Source organism: Castor canadensis, chromosome 7, assembly GCF_047511655.1.
Source record: "Castor canadensis chromosome 7, mCasCan1.hap1v2, whole genome shotgun sequence".
NCBI lineage: Eukaryota > Metazoa > Chordata > Mammalia > Rodentia > Castoridae > Castor > Castor canadensis.
The window spans coordinates 66,377,242-66,389,763 of record NC_133392.1 but is presented as its reverse complement, the minus strand read 5'-3'; the positions used below and the strand labels follow the sequence as shown (position 1 = coordinate 66,389,763).

The 12,522-nt window shown below is 38.4% G+C and overlaps 1 protein-coding gene across 36 annotated transcripts in view; it reads left to right on the top strand.

The window, feature by feature from the left end:
* Positions 1-12,522, top strand: part of Kcnma1 (potassium calcium-activated channel subfamily M alpha 1) — a 718,079-nt gene that overhangs the window by 661,655 nt on the left and 43,902 nt on the right. The window lies entirely within an intron of this gene.

Genomic DNA, 12,522 nt, shown 5'->3' with positions numbered 1-12,522 from the left:
TACATTAGATCCCAGAATTTATTCATCTTATAACTGAAAGTTTGTATCCTTGAATCTACATCTCCCTATCCCCCCTCAGCCCCTGGCAACCACTGTTCTGCTCTCTGCTTCTAAGAATTTGACTTTTTTAGATTCCACATTTAAGTGAGATCATACAGTATTTTTCAACCTATAACTGGTGTATTTCACTTGGCATGACTTCTTCCAGGTCCATCCATGTTGCAAATAGCAGGATTTCTTTTATTTTTTATGGCCAAATGATATTTTTCTATTCATTCATCTATCACTGGACACTTAAGTTGTTTCCATATCTTGGTTATTATGAATAACGTCACAAAGAACATGGAAATGCAGCCACCTCTTTGAAATACTGATTTCATTGCCTTTAGATATATTATATTGCTGAATTCTATGGTAGTTCTATTCTTCAATTTTTTTTGAGAACCCTCCATACTGTTTTTTATAATCCCAACTTACATTCCCCTTTGTCCACATCCTTTTGTTTATCTTTTTATCTCTTGTCTTTTTGATAACAGCTGTTCTAACAGATGTGAGGTGATATCTCATTGTGGTTTTTTGATTTGCATTTCTCTGATTATTTATGTTCAACATCTTTTCTCATATTGTCAACCACTTGTGTGAATTCTTTGGAAAAAAGGTCTACTTAGGTCCTCTGGCCACTTTTTAACCAGGTAACTTTATTTTTGCTATTGAGCTGTAATAAGTTCCTTATATATTTTGGATCCATTGCCAGCTATATGGTTAACAAGTATTTTCTCTCATTTTAAAGGTCCTTCTTATTTTGTTGATTGTTTTCCTTGCTGTGGTGAAGCTTAAGTTTGAAATATTTTCACTTGTTTATTTATGCTTTGTTACTTATGCTTTTGGTGTCATAGCCAGTCATCATTACCATCATCATCATTGCCAAGACCAATGTCAAAGAGTTTTTCTCCTTATGTGTTCTTCTAGAAGTTTTATGGTTTAGTGTCATAGTCAAGTGTTTAATCCATTTTGAGGTGATTTTCGTATATGGTATATGAGAAGGTCCAATTTCATTCTTTTGTAAGTGGACATCCATTTTTTTCAAAACCATTTATTGAAGAGACTATCCTTTCCTCCACTGTATGTTCCTGGTGCTCTTGTCAAAGATTAGTTGGCCATAAATGGATGGATTTCTTTCAGAATTAACCCACTGGTATTCAACCCTAGCTGAGCATTGTAATCTCATTGAGAAATTTTTTAAATTTTCAAGATGCTAGGACCATACCCCAGAACAACTAAATCAGACCATGGGGTAGGATTCAAACATCAGTAATTCCAACATACAGCCCAAGTGGAGTACAGGTCTGGGGTCTTCTATTCTCAAGGTAACCATCTCTAATCCTTGTCTTAGGGCTGCTGTTTCACTAAAGTTTACCCCTCCATAGAACTGCCAGCCTTGTCAGGGTGATTTCTGGGATGTTTGGATGGCATATAATAGACATCATGAAAATGTAGGTATAATGAGAAATAAACATTGATTCACAAATTGCCACATGGTTCCCATCCTGATTCAAAGAAAGCAGGGAAAATCAGCTAGGGCATTGTCCACTTGAGATACCAAGTCAGGTGGGCACAAGTAGTTCTTTGAATACTTAATTGGCATAGGAAATGGAAGTATTCTGAAAATCAGTGATACCATAGGTCTAAAGGCAAACAAGAAAGGTAAATAATGAGAATGTCAGGGTTGAGGTTTCACACTTAATCTATAAACCTTCTTTTAATAGGCCCCCAGGTGATTATAAATTCATGGTGGCTTTCTTTTTATTGGGATTACAGAGGGGCTATTCCACATTTCTAAGTGAAGCCTTTACTATTATGCAGGTATGTCTCATTTATTTATTTATTTGTATATTTAGGATACTCAGGAATTTAAAGAAGAGACAGTTTTCAATGAGCATTAATTATATACCATGCAAGGCAGCAATTGACTTTATGTTATGAAATATTAAATCAAAATGCGTCCTGTTCCCACATGTCCCAGAGAGAAATACAGCAGTATTTTGAAGCCCCTCTTGGAGCTGTTTTGCCTGCAAATTTATTGTTTTGTCTCCATTTTCAGAAAGCCCTGTTTTCTGTGAAGTATAGCACTCTAGGTAGTTTTTAAGGCACAAACTCCTCTGGAGTCGCCTGTGTCGACAACAACTCTTATGTAGATGGCACACGAGGGATGGCGAGTTGATCGGCTCCTTTAAGATGACAAATGGGCAGAGAGTGTTATTGTCTCTGATTGCATGCCTTACATCATCTGTATGTAGGAATAAGAGGGCCATACTTTATCTTTAGCCATTTTATAAATATTTAAGTCCTTATAGTTGCCTAAAGATATTAAAGCATATTTTACAGTAGTCAGAATATAAATATTATATATAGCACAAGATACCAAAGTAGTTTAATGAATTCATAATTTTCTGTTCACATTTATTGGAATGTGTTTTATGTTCTGAAAGTTCCATTTAAAGAATAAGATACCATTCTCTTCTCTGACAACCACCAAGCCTTGACTGGTCTTGCAGGGAGGGTCTTAGTTCCAGCATCCTCTTATTAGGAAGCAGGGAGGCTGGAAGTCAGGTCCCTTGGATCAGTTTCCTCCTTCTATAGGCTTAAAAATATTCATTCAAGAAATTTTTTCAATAAGCAATCCTTGTGCTTATAGCATTGCAAACAGAAACTTTTTACAGCCCTTTTCCTCTATTTCCAAGAGATAAATTAAAAAAAAAGTATGTAAGAACAATAAAAATGAAGTTTGCAATTTTCCTGTCTTCCATCCTCCATCTCCCTTTTGTAAACAGGGATGAGGGCACTATCAGCAGCATACCATGATGAGCAGGGTCTTGATTTGGACATGGCTTCCCAGCACATTCTGAATGATTCTCCCTAAATGAAAGAGTTCTAAGTTGCATTTTCCTTTTCCTATATTACTAATATTACTGCACCTCTTTTCAATTTTCCAGTGAAATATAAAGACTTTCCTCTTTAATATTTCACAAAGTTTCTCCAGCTCCCAGTGGGAGTCCATGCTGGGTAATGTTTGCTAATTACCAACAACAAAACTAGACATACAATGCTGGTAAATTACCTGACCCTTTTCATTTTAATGAGACAACAAGGATTTCGCAAAGTGATGTTGTTTCACTGGTTAATGGTGTCAGCAATGTTGTAATTGTGGGTTGAGACACATTAGCTGAACAACCACACGTAGAAAGGGCTTTCTCTCAACAAGGCCTTTGGAGACTAGAACCATATTGTCATTAAGCCTCTGTCATTTGCATGCTGCTAATCACTTACTTTATTATCCTGCGGATCCATTGTCTTTCTTTAATTGCTCTTTAAATTAAAATTAAAAATAGTTCTAAAGCCCACAATGGCTGGGCTAGCATCTTGATTATGAAGATAACTTCACAAAAATGAAAACAACTGGTAATACATGACCAGGATTACGAGAGTTCTACTGTTATGCCCTGTGCTTGCAAGCCTCGGGGGCCTAATTGTAGTGGTTTCTCTTCCTTTAGCCTGTACTGTTTGTTTAATAAATGGTTATTTATGGCCTTTTTGGCCATTATTGCAACTTCAGAGAGAGTGAATTCTTCTCATTGATTTGGGCACTGAAGTTGCATTCTCCAGGCAAAGGGAGAAAACTGACTTGAATGGCAGGCTCTGCATTGGAGCTTGCGAAGGATCTAAATGGAGACTTTTGATTCACCTTGCCTAGCTTATTCTGTGGGAGCTAACTTTTCATGTGTGAGGTATAGAAAGAGACATACACTTCAGTGCTTAAAGGGGCATTAGAGTCATCCCCATTTCACAGATGAGGAAACTGAGGACCAGAGCAGTTGCCATGACTACAATTCCATAGCTGCAAATGAACACAATTTGTCCATTCATAGAGTGGATAGAGACCTTGTGGAGGGAGAGAGGATCAGGCCTTAAGGTCTAATCCAGAGAGAGGGTGATGTCATGCCCAGAGTTGTGATGTGCATACTACCCATCTGTCATGGTACATTGTATTTAATGTGTGTCTTTTGTATGCATATATTAGTGTGTTCATTGATAGAATGATGGATACTTCCTTTAAAGAACAACCTCATGAAGGACTGTGCCGTCATTCCTAAATATTGAACCACCAAACCCAGAATTATTATGGTTCCGATATTATGTATGACACAAATAATCAGGAAGGATTTGGGCCATTGCCTTGACTCAAATTATATGGATGATGGGAAAACCAAGCATGGATTGCAGGTTGAATACCCCATGTATGCTCAAAGAAAGTTAGGGTTGGCATGGGGCTAAAACCCATGTCTTTGGTTTTCTGTCAGCTCTACATCCCTATTGTTGATGAATATTAAGAAGTGAATACTTACAAGGTGTGCCCAGCATTGCTAAAAGCAGATTGCTTGTATTATTAACTCATTTAATCTTCATGACATTACTCTTCCATTTTACAGATAAAGAAACTGAGATACAGTGTTTAAGTAAATTGTCCATCATAAAACTAGAAGCTAAAAGAGACAGGGCTCAAGAGGACTGACTTAGTAAGTTTAGATCTAGAGTCTGAGCTCTTGACCAAGATGTTATGACTCATTGCAGGTTATGGTCAAAGGGTATTTAGTGAGTATAGTATGAACAGGGTTTCACAAAATCAAACCAGCACCAACCATACCCTCCTTTACTGATGATGGTGGGGGTGGTGTATGTGTGTGTGTCTGATCCCAAAATTCAATGTCCCAATTATATATACATCCACTAGCTTAAATGTATATGCATAAAATTCTTTAACAGTGCAAAAAATAAAAATTAAATGCTTTCTTTTCAAATCAAATTCTTGGAACCTTGGCAGTCCCAAGACAGCTGCAGAAAAGTTGTCAGGGATAGGATTCTGCTTTCTTGAATTGCACAGCAACGCCTTGGGTCACTTGGCAAATCTATCTTTCGCAGCTACTTAATTTTCTGTAGCTTAAGATATGGATGTTTTGCTTTCCTCATGATTTTGTGGCTCTGGGTTTTGCTAAGTTGGCCATTGGCTCATATGAAGCCAAACAACTGGGACCCATTTGGTATTTGGTGTTTTAAATGTAAAAGGACATTTGAACTACATGACAAATGCTAAAAAACAAAGCCATGGCATTGAGGATATAAAGGAATTGTTTATAATGAAAAGGTGGTTACATTTTCAGTCAATCTATCACTTTAATGAGCTCTTTGCATTCTGTGATTAATGTTCATAAAACGGGAAGTAAAAATTGATGTAATGGAAACAGAATGGTGTATGGACTTGGCAGTACGAGGGGGTTTCTGTGTGTTTTATTAGTGTCCATCATATCCCCGTCTTGCAGTGTATATGTCTGCACATTCCCTGGCATAGCAAACTTCTAGTTTACTGGCAATGTGATCCAACATGAAAGAGGAGATTCTATGTTAGTGACCAAATGTCCTTTGTCCTTTTGTGGTGGCAGCAAGAGGGAGGATCCTGGAATGGGAATTAAGAATAAATAATAATAAAAATCTGACATAGTATATACTGTATTGAAATAAGGAATTTAATAGGTCTATGAAAATCAAGAACAGAAAATGAAAGATGCTTAAAAATATTTAAACATTAGCATGTAGTAATTAGTAGTAACTCATGCATTTTAACCTAGTGAATAAAGGGAATGGAAGTGTGTAGAGGAAGACAGTCTTTTCAAGTAACTAAATGCAGGAGAGAAGGTAGGCAAGGCAGGCTTCCTGGAGAGGGTAATGGAGGGACAAAAGCATGTCTGAAGGGGGTAGACTGGGTGGGAGCAGGGATGAGAATGAATAGGTGCTACTCTTCATCTGTGTTGGAAACTAGCTCTGGCTGCTCCTCCCTCCCCCCTTCAACAGTACGCATGGGGCATGTGGCTTTTCACAGGGGCTCCTTACAGCCACGAAAGTCTTGATGTAAGTACTTGTGATCTCTGCTCTGAGATTGAGTGGTTCTTATAAAATGATGGGAGATTGAAGCAGTGGAGGCTTGGGAGCCATGTTTCATCTAAAGCCCCTTTACTCTGTAACCTTGGACTGGACAGTTCCTTCCTAGAGACTCAGTCCCTCAAAATAATCTTTCAACTCCTACAGATCAACAAGGCCAACCTCTTACCATGTCAGCCAGCTACAGTCTGCCCAAAGAGACCACACAAGGCTTTCATATTTCAGGATTTTTTTCTTCTATTAATTTATAATTTTAAATTGTTTCTTGTTGCACAGAGAATACTCAGTTTAGAAAAGTGGAGCTCATGTAGGCAAAAAGAAGAAAATACATATTCTTTATATTTTACTCAGACAAAGAAATGACATTAGTCTTGTTTCCATAGATATAAATAGTTTTACCTTTGAAAATGGGTCATCCATCATTTTTCTATGTCATTAAATATTACTCTGCATTGTTTTTAGTGAATGCATACTTAACATAATTGATTTTCTAAAGTTGAACATTCATGTTGTTTTCAATTGAATATTGTCACTTAATAACTATGAATGAAAAATATTGTAGCCAAATCATTAATATAAGGAAATTGGGACTATGTACATAGTTTTAGACATGAAATATCTTAAGCCAAAGGGTAGGTAAAATTTTAAGTCATTTGATTCATATTGACAAAGTATGTTATATTTTTAAGTTTTAAGATGAATTAGGAGGAAATAAAACTCAATTGAGAAATTGTGGAAAATGTACTATGATGCCATGAGTTTGGCAAATGAAGACACTAAACTCCCATGAATATTAGGTTTCTTTCCAAACCTGTGGTCTTAGTAGTGTTTGAGTTGGGACTAGCTTTTTTTTGTTTTTTTCAAACTGGGGTTTGAATTCAGGGATTCGCACTTGCTAGGCAGGTGCTCTGCTACTTTAACCATGCCTCTAAACCTTTTCGCTCTAGTTTTTGAGATAGGGTCTTGCTTTTTGCCCTGGCCAGCCTGAACCAAAATCCTCCTATTTTATATTTCCTGCCATAGTTGGGATGACAGGTGTGGGCCACAACCCCAGCTATTGGTTGAGATAGGGTCTCATGAACTTTTTGCCTAGGCTGACTTTGAACTTCGATATTCCTGATCTCTGCCTCCAAATAGCTAGGATTACAGATGTGAGCCTCTGGTGTCTGGCTTTTCCCCTTCTTTTATTCCTTCTTTCCATTAACCAATCCCTCTGAGAGACAAATATTAGATAGATGACAAGTTTCTTTCTTTCATTCCTTCTGTCCTTCCTTCTCTCTCTCTCTCTCTCTCTCTCTCTCTCTCTCTCTCTCTCTCTCTCTATTTACTGGTGGTACTAGGCTTTGAACTCAGGGCCTCATGCCTTGCTTGAGCCATAACCCCCAGCCTTAGACCATAAATTTTTTTAATTGATTTTAAGAGACTGCTTGAAAAGTTGATTCTTGAAAATACATTTGTTTCATGTAGGTGAGACTTGTCTAAATGCTTAATATACCTTACAAAACTTAATGGACAAATAACTATAGAGAATTTTTGTTTGGTTAATTGGTTTCATTTGCTTTGGTTTGGGTCAGTCTCAAAATGCAAACTCTAAAAATGATGAGGCATTATATGCCATGAGTGTGGCCAACTCTCCAAGGTGCTTATCAAATACAACCAGTATTAACCCAGATCTTATCACTGGCCATTAATCACATGTGGCAAACTTTGAATGAAGTAGCCGTATGAGTTTCAATAGAAAATTAGACACACATGAACCATTTGACCACAAAAAGAACAGGTTTTGTTTGTTTTTTCCAGTGACTGTACTAGTTGGGAGCTTTGGTCGCAGGTAACAAACACAACTCAAAAAGGCTTAAATAGTAATACACATCGCTGGTTTAGGATGTCAGAATTCTGCCTCGTTTTTTTCACCTCTTAATTCATTTGCCCCAGGGTGGACTAAATGGACTGACCTTGCAACCACAGCATATCTGACATCTTTTATGTAAGGTCCTGGGGAAGCTTGATGGCCCAAGTTTGAGGAGGACAGGCCCATCAACAATGAGGCCAAAAAGGAAGCCCATCCTTCTGGCTCTGTGAAGTCAGACTTCTGTGTCCACAGTGGGGACAAGGCCCCATCCACCCACACCAATCTCAGAAGAATGGGTTCCTCATATGGAGAAAAAGTTAAAGGAGAGCAGAAAACAACAGATACCAACTACCCTATTTCTGCCATTGACTGCTTTTTTGATCTTAGAAATACTAACTGCTCTGTTCTGAGCCTCAGTTTCTTTATCTGTGAAATGTGGATTGATTAGAGGATTTCCAAAGCTCTGTATCTCTAACACACAATGACTGACAAAGTGTCACCATTGGGTAATGTGTGGCTTAGGTTTCACAAATTGTCTATTATATGGTTTGCAAGCTCTATCCTTATTCTCTGGGAAGAGGACAAGTTACCACCTCCAGCCTCTGTAACGGGTTATCTGGTTTAAGTCAGATAACCACATAGTCAAACTTGGCAGGGAGTTCCCCACTTCCCTCCTTGACATTGGCCTCTAGCATTCTGTTGGGGGCTGTAGCCAAATCAAGCTTCAAAGTAGAAGTTAGTCAGTTAAAGTACCATTGCAAATGGTCATTTTTTATTGAATAAATATGGCCAGCTACCTGGCTTTCCTAACTTGGACTCTAACATTGTGGAAGCCACTGAACACTACTGTGAAAAAATACAGGGTTAACCTGAGATGCTCTCCCTTGACTAGAAATTTTCTTAGAGTCTTTTCTAAAAATCTCTCTACCAGATCATCCCTGTGTACGTAGTTCTCTCCCCCTCCAAGTCAGAAAGCAACCGTGCTTCTATACATGGAATTTTCTTTACTTGAGCTGCTGAAGAATTTGTTGGAATACATAGTGCAAAAATGACTGCTGTGGCTATTACTGTAGTTGCTCAGGGGAGCTATTCAGATGCCTCATTTATTGGAGCTTAATAGATTAAAAGTCCAAATTGAGTCTCATGATATAAGCCTAATCAAGTTCTAATCTGCATAATTTTCCCATAAGCAGCAATGGAAAATTTGGATAATTTATGTTTCAGCAGTTGCCAATCATGTGTTAAATAGCATTGTTGCATTTACTTATCAAAATATTTTTATTGATCTTCACTTCATCTGACATTTGGCTTTGGGAATTTTTTTCCTGGCATTAACAGGAAATTTAATTCATTTCCTAGATGATGTAATATGAGATGTTTCTCTTGACTTTAACATGTCTTTATAGATCATTTTTAACGGTGATCTTTCCCTTTTACAACTTCATATTGAATACCTGTCTCAGCAAACCTAGATGACTGGGCCTAATTTATTTCCCTAGTTTAACGTAGCATATGGATTTCTAACCATCATTTCTATGCACACAATAAAAGATAATTTGGCTCGCCATTTGAACCAATTCCTTTATGTTAAATCTGGGGGGTAGAGGAAGCACTTACCTTCATTTCTCTATCTATTCTAGGGGAGGTGATGGATAAGGATTTTCATCTCCTCCCTCCCTAGAAAGGCTTGGGGATTTAACTAGGGAAGATTTAGAAAGTACTTTGCATTTCCCCCATGGAAAAGTACTGTAATAAAGCATCTATAATACATTCTGAGTTGTGCATAGGGCCGTACCAAAGGAAGTTAAGCCTAACTACAGTGGGTCTGGTTGTTGTCTTCTATTGTTTAAAAGTGAAAACAATAAAAAAGTAAGACTGGTACAGGACTCAAACTGGCCTGCCCGGCTTTGTACCTGGGAAGGAAAGACCATCACCCAAGTAGGTGGTAAAGTGTTGTGTGCAGTGGATTCACCAGCCTGATTGCCTGGCTGCTGCTTCCAGATCTGTCTCCTACCAACTGGGTGAGATTTATCAAGTTACCTAACAGTTCTGAGTCGTATCTTCCTTCTCTATGAAATGGCTGAGGAACAAATGAGGTGACCCATGAACAAAACCTTTAGCTCAGATTGGCACAGAATAAGAAGCAACATGGCATTGTAGTTTAGAGGAGACTTCTGCTGGATTGGCAGGGTTCAAAGTTGAGATCTGCTAACTAGATGTATACCTGTGGGCAAGTTGCTTATCTGTGCATCAGTTTTCTCATCAGCAAAAAAGTAGTATCTGTTTTGCAAGCAGAAGTTATTATATGAGCAGAATTTAGGACATAGCAAGCACTTAATAAATGTTGACTGTTGTTTTTGCCATTGAGGGTCTATGTGAGCTCCTAATTCTTCATTATTGATTATCTTAATCAGTCTAGCTCTACATGATTACTGACTTTGCTTTGAGTTCCATAAGCACTATGACATTGAGCTGTCCTCATTTTCTAACACACTCCTGTCTGCATTGCCTAGGAACCCTTTTCCAGTCATTGTCTCTGGTAGAGCTTGGCTGAGCCATAGCCCTCCTTCACTTATGACTATACGGTGTGTCTTGGATTCCCCATGTGCATGTGTGCATGCATATAGCAGGAATGCAAAACAACTGCTTATAAAAAAACAAAGCCTTGGTCATCTCCTTGTTATTCCCATGTCTTTTCTCTTGGTATTTCTCAGGAATAGGTCAAATGTTTGTGTTAAATTCTTTAGTTCAAAGCCATCCTAACCGAAGCACCATTGTCTGAACTTTTTGTCCCTTCCCCTAACCTTCCTGGCCCAGTCTATGGAATGACCAATATCATGAAAAGAGCATGTGACAGTGAAGGTTTTGTTTAGTTCCATGTGATAATTAAAGGAGAGGGGGTTAAGTCTAGAAGGCTCTAGAGTGACTCTGTAGTTGCTATAAAGAATTAAGAACCTTTTCTATGTGAACACTGGCCACCAGTGCTCTGTATACCTTAAAGAATTGCAAGTCCCCCTGAATTCTTGCTTCATACTGGCATTATACATTTCAATTTAGCCTTACAACTTCCCTACGTAGGATATGCTTGTGGTTTATAGATGAAAAACCAGAGGCTTGGAGAGAGTCTGTGAAGTGCTTATAATTACATGGCTAAGAAGTGGATGGGCCAGAATTTGAACCTGAGACATCTGACTTCAAGCTCGTACTCTTAACCATTCCATTCTATTTCCTTTCTACATGTCAGGTATTTTGTACTCAGTTTGGAATTTCAAATAACAGGAAACCAAGCCTTTGGCCTAAAGTTCTTACACAGCATATGGAATAAGAATGCTTGTCATGAGAGAGTGCCAGACAAGTATCGTGCATGATGCCATTGAATAAATGCTTGTCACACTGCCACTGAAGATTGAGGTGGGGAAGGGATTTACTTGAAGGAGAGAAGGTGGTCTTTGAAATTCATTTTTGGCACAAAACTTGCCTTCCATGACCATGTTCAATGGAGAGCAATGGGGATACATCTAAAGAATGAGGAGTCCATCTCAATGAGAGCTTGAGCTAACTGAAGACTTCTTGTTCTTGGTCTTTAATTCTGATACTCTTAGTCACTTCCTTTGGTGAAATAAGGGGTTGTTTCTAAAATTAATTTCCCTCTTGCTAGCTTAATTACTGAAGGCAGTGTTTTCAAGTTTCCTTGTTCACTAGCTGCAGATACATGCAGCACCTTCTATGTGCTGATGCTCCTACATACAGAACTTGAGCTTTGCTTTATGTAGAGCCTCAGAGTGCTGCCAACAACAAAGGGGAGGAGAGTAAGACCTGGGCACAACTGAGACCTCCCCCTCATCAACCATACCTCTGATGAATGGCAAAGACACCATCACTCATCATCAAAGGCCAGATTGATGCATCTGTTTAGATAGAAGGTACCTGAGTTTCTCATCTCTCCAAGGCCATTTAGGGAACCCTGGTCAGCCTGACATTTCACACCATAATTTTCCCATGTTAGGACCCCTAAGAAAACAACAACACTAATCAGTTCTGTTCATTTTTAACAGAACTCTATAGGAGGGACAAAAGGAACTCTTTATTTTTGTGATGCTGCCTTTTGTGTTTTAAAATGTTTGACCAGAAAAGTAGCAAAATAAGAAGAGGCAGTATCATTGCTGAAGTTTTCTTGCCAACACAAGCACACTGTGGGGGTCACACGTGAGGGAGAGACACTTTCAAGGGAAGAACGTCTTTGGACACCCACCATAGTTTGTCAGTTGCAAATGCTAATGGAACCAGGCTTGGTGACTGAAGGGGAAAATGGGATATGAAAGCAAAATGAAAGAGGCCTATGAAGCAAGCATGTCATTTCTAAATGAAGGTTTCATGCAAAGGAATTGAGTCTTTTCACAGCTGAAAATGGAATCTTTAAATAAGATAAAATAAAAGAATGCTTTGGCTTGTTCTTGGTTCTATAATGAAATACAGTTTTCCTAATACTGTATGACCTGCATTTCTCCCTGCTTTATGGGTGCTATGACTTGACGTACAAACCCGTATTTTCTCAAGTCAGCATTTGATGATGGATGTCAAAATACAGTCCATGTATTATGCATATAGCATTACCGACTTAAGGTGTTTACTTGTCAAGTTGAAGAAATTCAAAAACGTCACATCCACTGAATCTGCAC